The sequence below is a fragment of the Pectinophora gossypiella genome, chromosome 2 (assembly GCF_024362695.1).
Source record: "Pectinophora gossypiella chromosome 2, ilPecGoss1.1, whole genome shotgun sequence".
NCBI classification, from domain to species: domain Eukaryota; kingdom Metazoa; phylum Arthropoda; class Insecta; order Lepidoptera; family Gelechiidae; genus Pectinophora; species Pectinophora gossypiella.
The window spans coordinates 5,953,943-5,976,331 of NC_065405.1; the positions used below are offsets into that span (position 1 = coordinate 5,953,943).

At 36.1% G+C, this 22,389-nt stretch overlaps 1 protein-coding gene and 1 non-coding gene across 2 annotated transcripts in view; both read right to left on the reverse strand.

Moving 5' to 3' along the window:
* LOC126373168 (probable hydroxyacid-oxoacid transhydrogenase, mitochondrial) overlaps positions 1–22,389 on the reverse strand; it is a 247,904-nt gene that overhangs the window by 162,620 nt on the left and 62,895 nt on the right. The gene's annotated exons all lie outside the window — the stretch shown is intronic.
* Positions 10,886–10,957, reverse strand: Trnam-cau (transfer RNA methionine (anticodon CAU)). The gene has a single exon. It is a non-coding gene; the product is annotated as a tRNA-Met (tRNA).

Here is a 22,389-nt window from a genome sequence, read left to right on the forward strand (position 1 = left end):
TCATTCGTGACAGAGGAAGGTCAACAGTAGATAATAATTTGAAATAAACTGATTAAGTAAATAATTTAATTTAAAACTTCGGCAGTATTGCGATATTGTTTATTGATCTTTGCACTTATTCTTGGAACTTATCACCTTCCTATCCCACAAGAAGGTGAACTGCGGAGAGTGACTCAGCAAGAACTGCATTTACCTAAGAAATACAAGCCTATATAGTATCATTAAAGCTTCTGGAGCCATGTTCGGGCTTCGTATTGGTTGTTAGAGTACCAGGCTTCCATAGATAATCGCAAGCACGTAATAAACCGTGCAGAATCGTGGCCCCGTCAATCCTTACGCGGACACTTATTCTCGGTTCGTTAGGAGAATAAACGGATTGCTCTGGTTGTCGTGGGCGCAACACCGCACCTTGTACTACTACTAGCTTCAATTTGTCTTTCTATATTCATAACTCGTTTTATTCATCACACCTGTCTTCACCTTTCGTTTGTGAAGTTTACATACTGAAGACATAATCATACTAGTCAACGAGGTTGTTTCACAACTCTGTACGGTATAGGCAAAGTGTCGTAATTTAGCTTTCTGTCGTAAACATTTAAAAGTAGAATTATAAAACCTAGAATTATGAACCTAGAATAATAATATTGACGTGTTGTAAATTCATACGATTTTAAACTCTACCTATACTTATTATCATAAGTTTATAAAGTCACATCAATCATTCGGGTATAAAGTATTTTATGGGCATAAAAATGTACGATAGAGATATTTTAAAATCCCTTACTTATTGGGAACTTAAAATCACCATCATCAAAATGTAAAAATGTAATGTATTCTATTGTGTAATGAAACCCTAACATCAATACTCTGCATCGGCGCAGAACATCGCTTTATCTATCACACCAACCTTCGCAACCATTCTAAGTCACAGTTACACTCGAATAATTTCAGGCACGCGTTAAGATCTGCCGATATCTCTTTGAATCGGTAAACGAAACCTCACGTAGATATTTAATTGAAAATGCAATTCTGTATTGACAAGAGCGATATATCTTGTCGCGAGACAAGCAAGAGTTACATGACTACTGAAAGCGTAGACATGTAGGAAAGTCCGTGCATCGACGTACCATTGACTTTAATTATAGCTTTCGCTACAATAATGTTAATTTAATTAAATAATTTCTTATCTGTGAGCAAAATCGATCGTGTTGATTTTGATGCATTTAGAAAGTTTATAGACTAAAAACTATAATCATAAATTATTGTAAGTAAGTATCCATAAGATCATTAAGGTTACCTATTACTTTTCATTTACGTATTCCTCTAGCAGTAGAAGTATCTATAAGTGGACAAGGAAATTATAATTCCATTTGCTGTAGGTATTTGATTTTATGCTACTCGTGAAAAACTTCTCTTCGTAAAAAGATAGCACGGTTCCGTAGTATAGCCTTATTTACGTTGTTTTGTATGTAGGAAATACACGAGTACGTCACAATGGTTTGTATCAAAGCAACAATCCAATGACAAAGAGTTGCATTATAACATCGTATAAGTAGAACTGACAACGGTTACGATGCTTAATCACGACATTGGAAGAGCTTTAGAATTCATTATAGGGTTTCGTACTTTTCATGTATAAAAAGCGCCCAATTTGAAAACGAGCTACTTGGATCCACTCTTTGCATGGTTAGTTAAATACTGTAAGTCAAGTTTAAATAAAAATCAAAACAATCAATATGGAATCAATACCCGAAAATTTCTTATGACTCAAACTCACATAATCTGTTAATGTTCCTGACCTCAAATTGTCCCGAAACTGTACGTACAAAGGAACGGCGAATACGAACACCTTAGTTGGTCCCCCCCGCACTAATCCAGACATTCCAATACCGGATTGTCCCCTATCCTCAATCAATGCTCCAAAACGGCGGCAAAAACCTTTACATTGCAGACGTGACCCCAAATTCTCCTTCGAAATTGGCATCCAACCAATTAAAGACGTCCTGGTGCATCGGCATCGTTGGCGAGTGTTTGTTGTAGACAAAATAATCTGAGGGTGGGCGCAATCAATCTTCATACTACGCGCCCAAATTAGACGGACCTCCGTCTCGCCCCGGACCCATGATACCGACAGCACAGTCAGACCAAATATTATAAAGAGACATTTATTTGACGACCTTTTTAATGTGTGTACAAAACTGCTGTGCTGTAGTAAAAAAACTTCAAGTAGAGTGGATTTGGAAATAACTAAAGGTATTCTCAAATGATCCTACATTGATAATAAACAACTTTTGAATTTGAATTTCGTATCTGCCGACGCTCCAACAAGCACCCGTATTTCAACGGCAATCTTCGCATTGATACAGTTAGCGGCAACCTTGCAGGCAGGACACAATTACACTGCAGGAAGACACGTGCGGTCACGCCGTAACGCTAGTTTATTGGTAACAGCATCCTCTGGCGCATCCTTACCTACATCTTAGACGCTAGACATGATACTGCGTGAAATGGATAACGGTGAAAAGGATGTCTGAATCTTGTGTAGTTTAATTTCTGAAGTAGTAAATTGTAAGAGTAGGTAGATGCATCATTAGGTACTTTTTCGCTAATAGAAAGAAAGAAAGAAAGATAGAAACATTTATTACTTCCGGACACCACAGACACAGACAGACAGGCGCGCAATAAATAGCGCGTCTGCCACTGACTGTACAGGGAATCCTAGCATCAACAAATTATCTTTTCAGTTCTAGAACTAACCCTGACACCAGGTGATGTGGTTGGTAATCCACCTCGCAACCCACACGATAGAAGAAGAGAAGTTCAAGAACTTATAGTCCATGTGGACAGAGTAGTAGAATTATATAAACAGCCTATATATGTCGCACTGCTGGGAACATGCCTCCTCTCATTCAACTGAAGGGGACGCTGCTTCACTGCAATTTGTTGGAAGTAGATGGTACAATTGCTGACATACGTACCTAATACTAACGCTCTAATAGGAAGATCTAACGTTTCTGATACTTTGTGCAAATAAATAAGATACAATACGAATTTATACACACCCTGCAGCAATCATAAAAGTAACGATTACAGATAGTGGTGTATCGTCTGCTACCAGTTTATCATTAGCATGCTCATAAGCACCAATGAAATCATCGTTTAGATTGCTCATGTCGTAAACTTCAACTTTAACACTACTTGCATTTGCAGCAGCTACTTTAAATGTAACCTTTCTTAAATGAACTTGGACCTTAAAGACTGTTGTATATTCAGTTTTAATTTCACTAGCGCGTGCAGTAATCAGATGATGATTCATCTGCGATGAATGATGATGATGATGATGATGATTGCGTTTCCAACATAAAAAGATAATGACACTTATATTAATTAAGTATGCGATTTCTAAAATATCCTGACGGCAATTCACTAGAGATAGATCGGTAGAGTTATTGCCCCTAAAAAGGCGTATGCGCGCCGGACTACCAATTATTTCTGGCTATAAAATTTTTAATATCAGCGCAGTATTTTTATGTCATAGAATAAGTAGGTAAGCAACTCGCAATTATCTCGCCGAACTGATAATGTAAATGTTAAAGCTATGTGCATACGGCTTAATACTACACCAGCTGTTTATACTGAATAGGGTATGGGACATACAACATCACGCTTCTCCTAATGTATAGGTTTAGGAAGATATTTTAACGAAACACATGAGTCTATGTTACTGAGTGAAATAAATAATCGCACGTGAAAGTACCATTGAATAAAAGAAGAAAAATAATTTCCGAATGCAGCGGCGTGAGAGAAAACTCGTGAGAGTGTAAATCACGAAGACAAATGCGAGTTACTAAGAATATTATGGACGAAAAGATATTCGAACTGCGGAAGTTGTTCAAGTGGAAAAATATCACATAAACAACATCATGTTTCAAACGTTGATGTATAATATGTAAATCTATGGTTAATGTTTTCGGTTTCAAAGGCATTTGTGAAGCATGCTTAGATATACCTACTTAATTGATACTGAAATTTCTGTTAGGTTCCAAATTACGAATTTCGAAAATAGTTAAGATTATGTTTCGTTTACTAAAATTAAAACTATGATGAAGAGTTATCATCCAACTACACAAGTAATTGAATATAATGACAGGATGGATGGAAAACTAAAATAAATAAATACTTAATAAGATAGAGTGACTATGCACCTTTTGTTACTTGACGATGCACACAAATAGTTTGACAGACAAAAAGTAAAATAGTCAATGTGATGATTCCACATAATGATAAGGTTCTATAATTAGATGCGTTTGCTACAAAAACAGAACGATTCTCGTGTCAAACAGTCCTTGGATTGAAATGAGGGTAGGGGCAAGTAGTGGGAAAACAACATTAAGTTTATGTGTTTACTCCATGGGTGGGCGGACAGACCGATCGATACCATAACATGATCCAGTGACACCACTCTAACCAGATTAGGTACTATTTTTGCAATACACCTTATTAAGTACTTACTGGATAGACTGGATTTTAAAGACGCTAACACCATTTCCGTATAATAAGCCGACTTACTAACAGAAAACCACTTAGAAAGGACAGATTATTAGATTCCATAATTAAAATAGGTAAAGTTACCTTCATACGTACATAAATAAGATATTTAAAATAGTCTGAGGTAGCGATAGCTCTTATCTCTGTAGAAATATATCAGCTACCAAAAAAAATTAAATAGAATTCGATTAATATTAAAGCCTATTTGTAAAATATATCTTAAAATTAGAATTAAGTACCATTTATTCAAAACTAGAACAACTAATAGACCTGCAAGTAAAGTAACAAACCATTTATTTGTGTAACACAATAGAGTTAAGCTGAGCCTTATTATTGGACGAATATAGTTCACGAAGTACGAAAATAAATGAACTGTCCGTTGTCTGTAATCACCAATGCTTTGTCCAGTTATAGTAACGGCCAAAAAAATTACATGACGCGAATTCGTCTGCGAAAGTAGGCCTGCCATTGACTTCGCCGACTAGACTGCCGGCAGACAGAATTACAACACCAAAACCCATTCAGTGAACCGTGAAAGCGTCCACTTACATATCCATTACTCTATGTACATTCACTTCTAGTACCAGCGTCCTCAATTACGCGTCATTGGACGATGAATGTATACTTCGTGTTGTGCGCAAGGTGACGGTCGTGACAAGTGGTAGAGGCGACTTTTTACACAAAAAGTAAACTGTGTTACAAGATTTATACCTATCGCCGTTGATAGTAGATTAATTATAACCATAACAGAGTTGATGAGAGGTCCGAGTAAATAAGCAATTCGCTAGATTACAGGCTAGAAATTAGTCGGTATTATCTAGACACGTCCGAAGGCGATGAGTTCTAGTTTCCATGTAGGTCAGTGTATATGATTTTATGATCGAAATTGCTTTACGACCTGTCTATAACTGTATCTATATTAAATTGTGAAATTTTACGTGAAATTGCGTAAAGATTAAATAAAATGTTTGTGTAAACTTTCACAGCAACGAAACAATATACCTTATGATAAACCTAAAAGTTTATAGAGAGAAAGTGTTTTATACTTAGTATAGTATACTTAGGCATCGTAGTTATTTTGTGTTGAATGAAATACTATTGCAATATGCAATAGGCAATGAGACTAAGGTTATATGTAAGTAATAATCATTATAATATTCTCAACGTTTATTTGAATGCAAATAACTTTGTTATAACCTATTCAATTACAAGATTATTTTATTACATCCAGGTAATAAAATACAGTCGTTTTGCCTTCCTCAGTGCATAAAATCGTTATTAAAAGTTTTGTTACATTATTCGGTGCAGCTGGAACATTATATAAGAAAATTGGAGGCGATAGGCTTCGTTGCTTGCTCGTGCGCACGGCATTTATCACTTTAACGTCCGCTCATGTGAAATGGAGCAGCTTCTACTTAAGATATTGAACCCACCTCCATTGAGAAATATAAGCGATAGTGTTTTTCTTGCTATAGGATTATTTCTTCTAAGTATTGTTTGGCTCCTGCATATTTGTCAACCCGCATTAAGGCGGCAGCGTAGTAAATTTTGTTCCACGTCCCTGTTTGTAGAGTTTGTGTGAGGGTTGCGTGTACGGTCACGAGTACTAATATGTATACACTTTGAAACCATGTCACATTAATTTTTTGCAAATTAAACCGTAAGTCTCATTAAGTGTCAAATATGATAGTGCGACAGGGTTCTAAACTGGGTACATGATATTGCTCATGACAGCACATATGCGTGTTATAATCAAAACTCTGTTAAGTAACGAATATCACGTCATCACATGACATCGTCAGTTCCGTCAAAGTCCGTGCTTTATTTACACGTATTTTTACTTTACTAACCTATTTCAGCCGACCAATTCTGCGAGAGATCTACTGTCAAGCTATACCTTTTTGTACTCCACATTCAAGCTTCGCTCCAATACACGCCAGGCCTTAACTATAAGTAGCCCCAACACTGACACATGTTGCATCATATTGGAAAAGTGAACGCTCTGGTTTGGACCGCCACAGTACCGCTAATTGATTCTATAAATACCCACTTATGCACCCAATAAGAGGTCCAGTTAACATATCTCATATAAAATGTTACAGCAGCGGAATTGTGAAAATATTTTATGTAATGTTCCGATGAGATTTTTTGAATTATTCGCAATAAAAATAGTTAAAATGTTAATTCCCATTTTTAGCATGGCTGCATGTACAATTTTTTTAAAGTATAAGAATTTATTTTAATCTGCTTTTTTAAATGAAATATAAAGTGTAATTTTATGAACGTAGAATACGATTGTTAAAACGATTCCCTTTGCAAATAAAATTATGACCTCAAATAGTGTAAATAGTAAAATTATGGTAGTGTAACAAGATCGCATGTAGCACTTTCTCTCTCTGTATCTTGTGTAGACATATGAAATACTATAACAGGGTCATTTCCCAATTGCAAAAAAGGACTATGCGGAGAAATCAATCAGATAAAGACATCCGGACAATGACCTTAGGTATTTAGACCGATCAAGATCTGAATGTTAACAGACAATTGATAGAAAATTACTCATCAAAGAAAATTCGCAACTTACGCTGTAGGTCAAATACAGTAGTGATTCGTTGAATTACAGATGTCAATAATCTTTTAACTAAATCGACTATGAAAACGAAATATATTTTTTTTATTTTATAAGATATTTTTCTTCTTTTTGTCGAGAGCAAATTTGTAGCGTACCTATACTCTACATTTCTACTTACACATACAACACGAGCGAACTTACAATTTAGTAGTCTATTGAATATAATTAAAATATACATATATAATCCGATCGTCGTGGAGATCCTTGGGGGAGGCCTATGCCCAGCAGTGGGCGTCATGCGGCTGATGATGATGATACATATATAATAAAACCTTAATATACATATCTACCTGTTCATAGCACATATCCGTTGTACCGTGACTATAGCCGGACTGTAGTCCGTACCGTGGTCGTGCGATATAATCGACGACATCAGATCACCGCGCAGATAATGTTCGGATCACGATATACGTAACCCAGTTACTGGCCGCAGACAATTTGGCAATACGACTATACCAACCTACGCAAATTATTATACTCATATACACCTGAAAATACATTATCAAACTAGTACAGTAACTAGTGACCTATTCCCACATGTCACGCGTTTATCTATTATTGTTTCTGCTCACGATACGATAGTCATATAGTGTAGTAAGTTACGGAATATAAAAGGTAAGGAAACGTTACTGTGAAATTAAAATACTTGGACCAACATGCATACAAAATAATTACAGAACATTAAATCCTGCAATTATTTTAATTTGTATATATTATTTAAATTTTTTAGCCAATTGCTCTGCTAAATTAAAATATAATTTATCAGCACACCCTTTTGTACGAAGCAATTCTCGTCATCGCACCAAACTAGCAATCAGAGTCAAAACTTGAATCCCATAGTAGACGAGCAATATCAGTACATTACATATATAAATGATAGCTATAATGTTTATGAATAAATGTACCCGTACAAGTTTATGTTCACCAATTACTACAAGGAAATGAATTATATTTTTTATGAACGCGCCCACAGCACTAGCCAGACGAGACGATCAATCGGTGAGAAATCATCCATCAGTGAAAGTAATCGTAATTTCTAGGCCTATACGAAGCAAAAAGCACAGAACACTCGTCAATATCAATCAAATCGCAATATTCGAACTTCGATTCGCAACAATTAATTATACATTCACATTTGTAAGCATTATTAACTTTAGCAAAACGGCAAATGTGTTGTTAGTGTGAGCGGCCAAGTTCTACGCTAAGAATTAGTTCCAAGCAGTCTTTTAATTTAGGTCCAATGTTTTGTTCGGTGTCGTATATAGGAAAGTGAGTAACATTGATAAGAAAGCAAAAGAAGAGAAGCCTATGGAAGGATATCAAATGGGCATTTGGTTGTTTATGGTATGAATTTAAAAAGGCTTGTCTATGATTAGGCTTTTTGGCGGGAAACGGGAACGGGACAGTTGCTTTCTTCATTGAATAATCTAAATAATTAATACGAAGTGGTGTTTTGTGGTTAATGATCGCATTAAGTTAGTCGGAAGACATTCGAGTGTTATTATATCGGAGTATTCAATGAACAAAGTGTATCTGCCTATTTTCGCTTCGTGCCAAGAAGCCGCTTCATGACTCGAAAGTTTATGCGGACTTTTGAGTTAATTCGTTTGGGGTTCGGAGTAGGAGTCTACTCCGCGGGTGGGGGCTTAGGTTTCATCATCATCACCTTTCATCATTTCATTAATCATCAAGAAAAAAATACGTAAGACATGGCTGTATGGGCATAGTTCCCTTTGCCTTACCCTTCGGGGAAAACCAAAACAAAAAAAAAATGTCTATGATTATTGGGGTAGGAGTATAAAGGAGCATTTGATTTTTGTAAAAAAGGAGAAAATAAAAGGAGTGAAGATGAATAAAATATCCCTTTTAATTTTATATCCCACATGAGTAGATGAAAATGAATTCAAAATTCAAAAGAAAAAGTTAAAAAAGCTCATCAAATAATTTTTCATGTGGGTACCTAAGTAATATTTTATTTAATATTTTTATAATCTATAATTTGTTAATCAGGCGTATGACCGAGTAGATAATCTCGAGAACTTGTCTTTATTTTACACGAGTATTTTGCAACAATTAATTATACATTCACAACAACATTATGCGAATATTAAAGCAGCTTTGATTGATAATCTTTGAGCGCGGCGTCCTCTGATGTTAAACGATTGAAAGCAAATAGGTACTTTCTCGAGTTAGTACAAGCAGGTTGAGATAGGTTGACATATTATGTAGATAATATATTGTTGTGGCACTAAATAAAGTGCCAAGCATATCTAAAATGGTATACTTACACATTTTAATTATCGTAACACTAAGACAGTAACTGTCACCTACATCACAGGCAGGCTACATCAGCTGAACCATTTATTTGTAACCTGCCTATTTAATATATTGTATACCAATATTTTATGTTTATTTTTATTTTTTTAAAGAACGTCTAGGGCCATGTGCCGAGGTTTTTCTTGCAGCTTCTTTTCCCCGGCTATACAGGTTGTGAGAAGCTGCAGTAGTTTTAGGCGGATGAGACGTTCGTTATGTAAAATTGACGATTCAAAGTGTAACTATGTTACCTATTGAATAAAGATATTTTTGAATTTGAATACTTTGTAATCTCACAATGCTGCGAAATTGCTTTTTTTGTGGAAATAATTTTTATAATTATTATATTCTCGCGATGGAATTACTAAATAAAAAATGCAAATATATAAAATAAAGAAGACAGGAATAGATATTCATGTAAAATGTAGCCTGGTATTAAATATGTTCTTTGACATGTTTCTGTATGGTAACTTATAGTTGTAATTTTGTAAAATAAATAAAAAACTTGTAATGTGTAAGAACCTACATTGATTTAAAAGGTGTGTAGCTGTTGCAGTTTTTCGTAATTTCAATTCAAAGTCATCGAAGTCAATCAATTCAATTCAAAAAAAATTGTAAATTCAAAGAATGTAAAATTGAGCTGCTACAAGTTTATCTCTATGATAATTGCGTTGAATAGATGATTCGGATTTCTGTAACTGGATTTTTTTCGCTGACTTGTGTCTGTGGCTACAGCAATATAATAGGTAGCGATTGAAAGCGCAAGTTTATGTAAGAGAGTTATACTGTGATTAATGACCACTGAAACTGGCAACCTGTGATGTTAAGCGGTTGAAATACTTTCTCGAATCGATCGATACACGAGCAAGTGTTATTATGTAGATTGTTGTGGCACTCTGAGACAAACAACAGCGGGGGAGACATAATTTATGTAAGTACTTAATTAATTATTATAAATTATTATCGCTTTATCGCTCTGTAGTAGGTTTCTGCAAGTGTGCTGCATGTTAGGACTTTGTCATGCTGTAGTACATATAATACAAATACGTAGACAAATTCAAAATTCAAATAAGTAATAGGCAGACGAAGACACAAACCACATAGGTACCATAACAGAATGGTCATTATCTTCTCTTCTATCGTGTGGGTTGTGAGTACTTGTGAGGTGAATTACCAACCTTATAAACCTTGGTGTCAGCGTTATTATTGAGCTGCCAAAGGCTCATGGCTCATGTAACGATTACTCACTTACATCAGTAAGTAAGTAGTAACCGGGACCAACGGCTTAACGTGCCTTCCGAAGCACGGACCATCTTACTTTCGAATAATCAGGTGATCAGTCTGTAATGTCCTAACCGAACTAGGGATCACAGAGTGATTTTTGCGATATGTCCCCACCGGGATTCGAACCCGGGACCTCCGGGTCATGAGCCCAACGCTCAACCACTGAACCACAGAAGCATTATTATAATAGTAGTTATATTTTAAAAGAAAACATATTAATAATATTATAATGTAAACCGTGATAGAATAGTGGGAATGGAATAGAATTACTACGGGACTATAATTTCTCCATTGAACCTTAACCAATCTTCATTAATGAACTATCGATCGCAACTTAGCAAGCAACTGTACTTCCACAACCAATATTAGAAAACCCAGCCTCCGAGCGACAAATGGTGATAGGTAATTCTCCACGCGGGTGGTCTGACTGATCGCGACTTGTACCTATTTATCAAAGGAATTTCACTTCACGATAGGAACCCCATAAGCAGATGTAGACTACATCTTTTCTAATTCGTGACTACATCGTTTGGTGCCCTACACGACGCGCTGAAGGCACCTGTGGTAACCTTTTCTCTGTGGTTTTCCTTGAATTAATAGATATATGTTATATTACACAACGCTATGGTAGACGTAGGTATGAGTAAATTTGAAAAGTATTGGTGTATGCAACGTGGTAGATGATCCATACCTCCAGATATAGAGGAAACATGTGCGAACCCATGGGGTAAGTCTATGTGTTAAGGATAAATGTTGCAACTACACAAAATTTGGAAGTATGTATGACTTCATGAACTCAACATTAACGTCATAGAAACAACCATAAATACTTATTACCTACTCATAAAAGCCTGTGAAAGGCCTAGAAATGTGATAATCAAATATAAGCAATATATTACCCAGACAATGCAATTTTACAGCCGCTTTGGACAAGCAAATCGTTGCTATTGAATACCGTGAACTGCCGATGTCCTAATAGATTTGAAACCGCTGCAATTTTGCTGTCAGCTATTGACCATTCGACTAGATTATCTAGCGGAATAGCGCTGGCGCGACGCCAATACGATCTTACATAGAACCACTTTATCTTTTACCTTCATTATTTCATTTTCGCATTCTTATTGTGCGATAATAAAGGAGGTTTTAGTGTCAGGTTTGTTTAGTGAAGTGTAGAGTTTGTTGTATATCTGTAACCCGATGATGGTCGATCGGCAAGCGTGTCGGGTGTCGTTCCGCGCCGGCGCTCGTCTTCGGCTCCAGGTAGTGTGAACGGAACTATGTCCTGGTCATACACTTGACTCTTCAACTGCCGCGGTTATAATGTCACCGTATTTGTACGAATTGAATAAGGAATCCATAACTTCATCTGTGTGTATTCTTCATCCATATCTTCACGAGTTATTTGCGACCCAGATAAAAGTTCCAGTGTGTATTTTGCTTGGGCAAACTCCAAATGAAATGCACACTGTTTTTTAGGTATTCTTAGATGATTTTTTGTAAAAAGAAATGCTTGTACTTTGTACGTAAGAATAAATACCTATCTAAGTAAACGCTGCGATTCTCAATCGAGTGCGTGCAATGTGTTGGAAGATTTCTTTTAGCCATTTTTTATTGCTAAGATTAAATTATTAATACTATTACGTTAGCAGCAGTTCCACAATGCCAAGTCTACTGCAAATAATGATAAAAAGCGATTCTTTTTAGCGGTAAGTAAATTAATTATAATGAACGCGATATCGTTATATTACGGTTATTAAGTAGGTCATGACAATCTGAAAGGTCACATCTCAACAGAGATTGCTGAGGGGCGTACACTTATAATACTTTACTTAAAAGATAACATGTACGTGCATATATCACAGTCAATACCTATTACAGCAGTTATTGCTTATTGACTTACCTCTATTAAGATAAAAGTGTCTGACGTCATTCACATGTTGAATCGAGAAATATTGTCGCCAACGTAAAACTTGTTGGCAATGCCGTTTATTTAAAGTTTTATTAGCATGCTTGAGGATTTTTTCTCTAAAATTAAACATAAATATGTGTCATACTGTCAAGGTTGATGTTAACAAAAATAGCTTGTTATAAGGAGTGTTATTAGGAGTTACATAGCGGACACTTGACGATTATTCCACTCGTTTCGATATAGAAGATATTGACTATTGACATCTCAAAAAAAAAATCTGACGAATAGGTTTCATACGGGTGGACAAAGTTATCTAATTGTGCTGGTGCTGCTAATGTAATTTAGTCATGTGTGTACGGTCGGTCCTAACATAATATGCTTCTATATTCTCTATGCTAGATTTCGTTTTCTCACAATCTTCCAGCTTCATTTTACCCATACAAATGCCAATTTACTCCGGAAACTGTAAAACTTACAAATAGCTATTGCAAACACATTAATCATCCGTTCCTAAAATAATCGGCTGCACATGGAGCAAGCTCGGAACAATGCAATAAAGGGACAAAGGGACACATGTGCATATACACCAGCCACGGACCTAAACAATTGGACGGCTCATACTGATTTGCTCTTTGGGAAATGTTTTTTTTATCTTTATACTTTTAATTTATTCTAGAAGAATATGTCAATATTATGGTGTTACTACTGAAAGCAGATGACCAAATTACAGAGCATTCTTGTCGCGTCTGAAGTGGGTTCCGATAAAATTGTGTGCTGATAAAACTGTTCCCACATCTACAGGTAGAAAATGTTGTAAATCTCTGATAAACTTTTCACACTGCCATTACTTTTGACGTACTCTACAGACTCTTTTTAGTACAACAATTTCATCCTATACTTGTCGAAAGTCTTTAATTAGGTACATAAATTTTTACACAAAAAAGAACATTAAATTTCACTATTATAATCCGCTTATCTGAACAAACTGACGAATATTTAATAGCCTGTCCAGTGATCACAGCTCCGTGACATGTGCAAGCGCAGCACGTGCGCTACACATTTTAGAACTTACGTTACAATATGTTCAGTACTGTACATACTTGGTCAAATTACTGCAAAACAAGGGATACATTATAGTTTGGTGTCGCGTTCTCCTGTCTGTTGTAATAAGAGAGTTTACTAATAATGCCATTACGACAAAGTTATAAAGAATTATATTTCTTTTTTTTTTCACGTGACTTAAGTACTTACTAAATACCTACGTACCTAAATTTAAAAAAATATTAACTAATTTTGTGAATGTTCGTTTGGCTGAGTAATATTTAACCATTTAAGTTTATTAAGTGTTGTTTTATTCTTTTTAAGATTTATTTCTCTATTGTTTCTTTATTTTATGTAGATTGTCGTCCTTTGTAGCGTTAATAAAGTAGCATGTTGTGTTTGCCTATAATTGGACGAGCACTAGTCCAGTATTTGTATATAGGTTAAGTTACGTGTAAAAGTGTTTTTGTCTGTTGGCAAACCTAATAAATAAATAAATAAATAATTATTTTAGATTTTCTTTGCCGGACAAATGAGGAGCGCTAAGCCTTCTCACCCGGAAAACACGTCAAGCAAAAGACACGTTAAAAAATGTGAAACGCAGTAATTTGTTAAAAACTAGGACAAACATAAAAACAAATATCACCCACCTTTAAGCCCGCGCTTTAAGCAGCTTAAAGCTGTCACCGTTTCTCATCGACAAGTCTTCACAACGAGCTCTTCAATAATTAAACCTACGCAGTACACTTTCAAAGGCGGCACGAGCCATTCACCTGCGACAAACCGCACATTGTATGAGCATAATGGCCCATACCCTACCAACAGCGATGCACCAACAGCTGGTAATAACAAGACAAGCCAAGATTTAACGCTCATAATCATAGAATCACTTTCCTTGCCTTTCTCTGGCAACATCGGCTTAGGGTGAAACCACTTACCCGTCTCTTGGCCGGATTATGATAGCTCAGGTATATGCCAAGACCAAAAGTTGCAACATTAACCGCATCGGCACGCGTAATAGCTTCCGTAATCAGCAATAATCCTAAAAAGCTTTGACTCACGATCGGTGACGACTGTAGGCGGCTATAAATATACCTAGTCGATTGTACTCAAATTGTACTTACGGTACTGTTTCTGGAGAGCAAAGGAGTAAGTAGGTAGGTACACTGCTGTACTCCAAAAACCTGTGTCCAGTAGTGGGACATCCACCAGTATATCGTCGCCTTATAGTGAAAACCACGTAAGCGCTTTTTTGAAAAATCACTTTCTAATGTGATTTTCTTCAACAAACCCTTGATTCCTTACTGTTGGCAACACCAACACGCGCGCGCATGCGCGATGCAACGAAAAGGAATGACTATCATATCCGTCAATGTAGTAATTCTCTGTATCTTTTAAATACAGTTTTATAATTTACTTAGCGTTTTTTAATTTATTTATTATTTATTTATTTCACATATACATAGTCATTACAGATAAACCAAATCGACAATGTATGCAAACTATTTACTAAAAAACTTTAGACTGATATTAGTGAATTCCGCCAACGAACATGTAAGTATATAAATCTGTGAACATGTATTTAATAGTCAACACTCAGTCTATAACACTACAATTATTAAAATAAAATTAATTATTTAATTAGTCACTTACAATTATTAATTTCAATGATTTTTGTTTTTTTTACCCGACCAAAAACAAGATAGGCGGATGTGGTAAAAAAGGACCTGTGCTCGTGCAATGTCTCCGAGAACAACACGTCCGATAGAGCGAAGCAGAAGAAAAATCCGAAGGCAGACCCCACCATCAGGTGGGAATAATAAATGCCAAGGAGAGACAAAGAGATAGCACTTACCTGTGCTTAGGAAAACTCACAAAGAGAAAATTTAAATTGATCGAATTTCACGGTCAATATTTACAATCGCCGGGTAATAGCAGTGGAACACCCTTTGTGTGACCAGGCCTCGAACTTCGATTAATTTGCGAGCTTTTCTTGTATAGCACCTGACTGAATAGAATGTAATGACTGTTTTCAACCTACTCAATTATGTTTCTCATAGTTACTTATATACATATTTATGTAAGTAGTTATAGAAATATTTATGGAAATAGTAATGGCCCGTGTTGATCGACTATGAGTATATAATATAAAGAATATTGACTTTAGTAGACTTAAAAGTTAATAATGAATATGCTACGAAGTATACTTTTATTCAAGAACCTACCCTTAAACCTACTATTCTTGACATTAATGTCATTTAGGCTATTAAAATGGATATAAAACTATATCAAAGTTTAATATTTACAGTGAATTAAGCTCGTGTTTATATTTTTCATAGCCACCGTCATTTCTTGTTTACGCCTCTTAAGTTATATTCTCATTATGCGTGCTCACAGATAACCTTAACGCATAGATGGCTATCCGCAACTAAAGCATACTTTGTATTCCGTTGGACGCAAATATATCAAAAGCACTCGTAGCACTTTCAAGACAGGTATATAATTGTAAAATAAAATCGTAATGAAACCTGCATGGCCGAGAAAAAAAACGCCCATGTGTTTCCAAACGTTTTTCCTGTTAAAGAAAGACTTATGCGTAGAACTTAAACGACTTAATAATAATAGGTATGTCGGTACTCAAGTAGTGCTTACTATCTACTGGGAGCAAAAAGCAAATGGCCAATTTTATTATTATTCGCTGAGTCGCTAGAAGAGAAACTAGCATCTATTAATAACAGTTTAATCTGGCGGCGGGGCCCTATTGTTATAAAAAAGTGAGTGTGTCTTATTAGTTACGTAAGAAAGTCCGACAAGTCCGACCACTCGCTTTAGGAGGGGTCTGTAACCCAACAGATAGTAGTATAGGCTCTTGTGTTCAGAAGTTGAATGTACAAGATATCAGTCACATTTTTACAGGCTTTTTTGGGTGATGATGGTAAGTTTAATGACGGTAAAACCTGATGTTAACTGATGATGTGGGCGAGGATGGGACAAATGAATATGGGAAGGGATGTGAGGGTGGACATGGTTAATATGATAATATAACAGAGTGTTAGTGACATCGTAACGAAAACGAGGGGGATGATTCAGACCATGATTCTGAGTTGATATCAAGTGGAACATCCTGTCGGAAAATTCATGAAAATTTTAGTGTTTTTTTTTTTATTATTTCCAGTTGGCGACTTAAAATTCCACTTAAAGTCAACTGTCTGAATCATCCTTTAAAGTTTTCGTTACAATATCACTAACATGCTGTATACTAGTATATCGTGCGTCTAGTAAGTTACCTATCTGTGCTATGCACTACCGGTTTGAGTATGGTTTTTCTTTGAAAGCTGCTTTTAAATACAGCGAAAGTGCATTATGCATGACAATTACTTGTCCTATTAAAATATCTACTTTCGGAATCTAAATCATAATTTTATGTCTCAACTCTCTGTTTGCGGTAGAAGGATGCCGACGGCGGTTTATAATTAAAATATTGTCGTAAAACCACAGCTGTAAAAGGAAGACGTTCATTTTGCAACAATTTTATTGTATCTCTATTACTTACGTACTGTTATATCCTAATTTAATACTAAAGAATTGCAACATCGACAATATTCATTTTCACAAGGAACTTCAACGTAAACAAATTCATTTTAATAAAACTCTTTTGCATCGATACGATAGTCAGTCAGCCTTTAACCGCGCGCGAATAGAGTCGTCAGAAATCAGAGAATTGCTTCATATAATTCTTTGTACTTTCTATAATAAAGTGTTTTATCGTAGTTAATTAAAAAGTGTTTTTTTAAAAAAGACTGATACCAGCCGCTCCTAACAAAATTGGTGTCAGAAGTGGGATGCTTGAGGAGATTCTAGTCAAGAGAGCCCTCAGCATCTAAAAGAATCCAGGAACGGCACCCCATCAGTCGTGGTCGACGTTAAGTCTCATCCCATAGGAGAGCCCGCACCACAGCACCCTACGAAAAACGCATCGTGATCGACGGTCAGTCTCCGCTCTATGCGTGAGCCCGCATCATTATAGAATATTCATCGTGATCGACGGTCAGCCTCCGCTCTGTGCGTGAGCCCGCATCACTACATCATCTGCGACGTGGTCAACAGTATATCTCCGTTTTGTACGTGAGTCTGTATCACATAGATTTAATTCGTCGTGGTCACCATCATCTTTTACCAACTCTGGCTGCACTCACCATTGTCATCATCAAGCTGTACACAGTCTACCTACCCTGAGTGGACACTTGGCGTGATCGTGTATTCCGCCACACACGCATTCTCCTTATCGTGACGGACAGCGAGGCGTCAAATTCGAAACCGAAGCTCCCGCTTTGTGTCTCCGCCGATCATACGCCGCCGCTACCTTCATCACACCGGTGAAATACAATCCACGCTAAGGACTCAATTTCTTATAATGTGTATTAGCATCATTTTAATGTAAGTTATTTTCTTTACATCTTTACATATCTTTATTCTTATCTTTATTCGAATTCTTTACATCTTATAATCTTTATACTATTTCTTTACAAACTCTTTACAAACATTTTATTTACAAATCTTATACCCTAAAACTTTAACCTAATTTCTTGCAAAACAACGACATAATGTCGACTAAATCAGAGGTTGAGACTCAAAAAGTCAACCTCAACGTCCTAATAAAATTTATTAAACCTTATAACGGAAACAGGGACACATTACCTGCTTTCCTTACAAATTGCGACAGCGCAATATCTCTAGCTACCCCCGATCAGCAGTATATCATCTGCAAATACATCTTATCACAACTTGAGGGCAAGGCACAAATCGTTTGTAGCTTAAAACAATTTGAAAATTGGAATGAACTCAAACGATTCCTTAAATCGACATTTGGAGAGAAAAAACATTCAAGCCACTTGCTTTACGATCTACAAAATTGCAGACAGGGACATAACGAAACTGTCACGCAATATTCTATCCGACTTGACACGTGCCTAACACGTATACAGGCGGATATCCACTGTTCTTGTACCGACAATACGTTACTCCCTGGTGAGATTGCCGCAATGGAAAAGCTCGCCTTAAACACTTTCTGTATCGGGCTTCACCCTCATCTCGCCACAATCCTAAGATGTCGAGATCCTCAGTCTCTAAAGGAGGCTGTAACTTATGCAATTGACGAAGAAAAATTGTTTAAGTTACCCACAACATCGAACCAAATTTCAAAATCTTGCTCAATATGTAACAAAACTGGTCATTCAGCATCAGTTTGCTACAATCGAAAACGGAATAACTTTCAAAAATCTTATCATGTGCCCCAACCTTCCACCTCTAATTCAAATTCTTCAAATTCTTCCGCGTCAAATCAAAAAATCTGTGCCTATTGCAAAAACATAGGTCATCATATAAATGAATGCCGCAAACGTAACTACTACAATCAAATTCGTGCAAAAGGCAACAATAATAATAACGCGCAAACAAATTCACGTCCTCCACAAAATCCTAAACCCATAAACTATTGTGACGAACAAATTTTCGATGAATCCGAGGACGATGAATCAAAAAACTAAAAAGGATTTCAGTGGCGTGTCGTCTGAAATCCAGTCCCAAAAACGACACGGTAAATACAAAATCTTGTGATGTGCCCAAACAGGTCATCAACGTCTCACATGAGACGAAACATACTAATTCTTATGCTAAATCTTCTACTAAATCTTATAATACTAAATCTTGTCCTAAATCTTATAATGCTAAATCTTCTACTAAATCTTATAATGCTAAATCTTGTCCTAAATCTTATAATACTAAATCTTGTCCTAAATCTTATGATACTAAATCTTGTACTAAATCTTACGATACTAATTCTTATACTAAATCTTATAATACTAAATCTTATGATACTAATTCTTATACTAAATCTTATACTAATTCTTATCCTAAATCTTTTACTACATCTTGTGAAACAAACCTTCAAGACACGAACCCTAGTGTGTCTAAAAAGGATATCAAGGATGTCCCTGTCTATGAGACAAATGTCCTTAATAAAAAAATATCATTGCCACATGCCTTTATAACCACAAGATATTCTAAAAAACCATTGTGTCTCTTAATTGATACTGGCGCAAGTGTCAGCATAATCAAACAATCGAGCCTATCAAAAGTGCCCGAACTTTCTGATGAAATAATCAAACTCAAAGGAATAAACGACAATGATTCTTATTGCGAAACTCTTGGTACTTTCCAAATGGAATTTAACCTATATGACTCTATCTTATCTTACAAATTCCACGTCATCAATGACGCAATAAATCTTGCAACTGATGGTATAATCGGTTCAGATTTCTTACATTTCTTTAAAACAAACATCGATTATAGCACAAAATCAATGTCCTTAAATGAGCATAAAATACAAATTCATTATACTGCTCCCAAATATATAATACCAGCTCGTTCCGAGACTGTAATCGAATGCATCGTGTCAAATGACAAGTCCGAGTTGAATAAACTCAAGGAAGCACTCGTACTAGATCACACTATATCCGAAGGTGTCTTTCTAGCCAATTGTATTGTCTCTTTAAAACGCAATAACAGAGTAAATGTATCTGTTCTTAATACGACAGATTCGCCTGTCGAAGTAAAAAACTTTAAAGTTCGCTTGACTCAAATTGACTTTGATGAATTCCACAAAAACTCATCTCAAGACGAACAAAATATCTTTAATATGTCTTCAACATCGTCAAATCGCATAAATCGCGTTCTTGATCTCATAAGACATTCTCATCTAAACGAAGAAGAGAAAAAATCTCTTTTCGATTGTTGTTCCCAATACACTGATATCTTTTATCTTGAAGGCGACCCCCTGAGTCACACTAATGCTCTACAACATTCCATTAGTACTGGGAATAATCCGCCTATCTATGTGAAACCCTATCGCTTCCCGGAGTGTCACAAAAATGAAGTGGACACTCAAATTAAAAAGATGCTTGATCAAAATATTATTAAACCTTCTATTTCTCCTTGGAATGCCCCTGTGTGGGTCGTACCTAAAAAAATGGACGCGTCAGGAAAACAAAAATGGCGTATAGTGATTGACTATAGACGCCTTAATGACGTCACTGTTTCGGAAGTGTACCCTATCCCTTTAATCACTGATATCCTTGATCAACTGGGACACTCCAAATATTTTAGCACCCTTGACTTAGTATCAGGTTTCCATCAGATCTGTCTTAGTCCTGACGACGCACAAAAAACAGGCTTTACCGTAGTGAACACAAGTGGTTCTGCAGGTCACTACGAATTTACTAGGATGCCCTTTGGTCTTAAAAATGCCCCTAGTACTTTTCAACGTCTCATGAACACTGTCCTTTCAGGTCTTCAAGGCCTACATTGCTATGTCTTTCTCGATGACTGTATTATATACAGTTCCGATCTCTCTTCTCACATCGAGAAACTTAAAATGGTATTTAATAGATTCCGAGAATTTAATCTCAAACTTCAACCCGATAAGTGCGAATTTCTTCGACGTGAAGTCACTTATCTCGGACACATAATCACCGACAAAGGTGTATCTCCGAATCCGGACAAAGTCAAAGCTGTCCGCGAATTTCCAATTCCTAAAAATCCTAAAGACATTAAATCTTTCTTAGGTCTAGTCGGTTATTACCGTCGCTTTATTGAAAACTTTTCAAAAATTACCAAACCTCTTACATCCTTACTAAAAAAGGATACCACATTTCATTGGTCCGTAGAACAAGACCAAGCTTTCAATGTCTTAAAAGATAAATTAACTTCCGCTCCACTATTACAGTACCCCGACTTTTCCCAACCTTTTATCGTCACCACTGACGCAAGCAATTATGCAACCGGTGCTGTATTATCGCAAGGATCTATTGGCAAAGATAAACCTATTGCCTATGCCTCTCGAACTCTTAATAAACAAGAAGGCAATTATTCTACCACCGAAAAAGAACTACTAGCTATTCTTTTTGCGGTAAAAACATTTCGTCCTTACCTCTATGGTAACAAATTCAAAATCGTAACTGATCACTGGCCCTTGGTTTGGCTTTTCAACGTCAAGGACCCCGGAAGCAGATTAATTCGTTGGCGCCTCAAACTAGAGGAATACGATTACGAAATTGTATACAAACAAGGCAAACTCAACTCAAACGCCGATGCCTTATCTCGAATCCCAATTCTTGCTATAAATAATGACTCTCTCAACAATCTTTCTTTTGAGGTCTATTTTAAAAAGCGTTTTACTAATTCTTTACCAGATCCAAATACGCATATCGAAGAACATTCACAACCCTTACATCTTTCTAAATACAACTCAATCGCCTGTCCAGTATCTCTTGATTTTGATAATTCTATGCCACATTGTGAAGAATTCTTATCGCAGGTAAATGACACCGCGACCTTACTCGCAGCTGAGCGATCACCGTGTACTGTACAATCAGTCACAATTAATAATAAAATCGTATACTTCTTATTCACAAAAGTCAACCACTTCGATGAGACAACTTATAGATCTATCTATGATCTTCTAATGAAACTTAGAGATGAAATCTTAACCCAAAATCCAACTTTGACGGACTTAGCTATATCAGACTTTACTGATCCCTTTTCTAAACTCGTGTATACAAAAATCTACCTAATGATATCTCATATCTTTCATAACACTAAT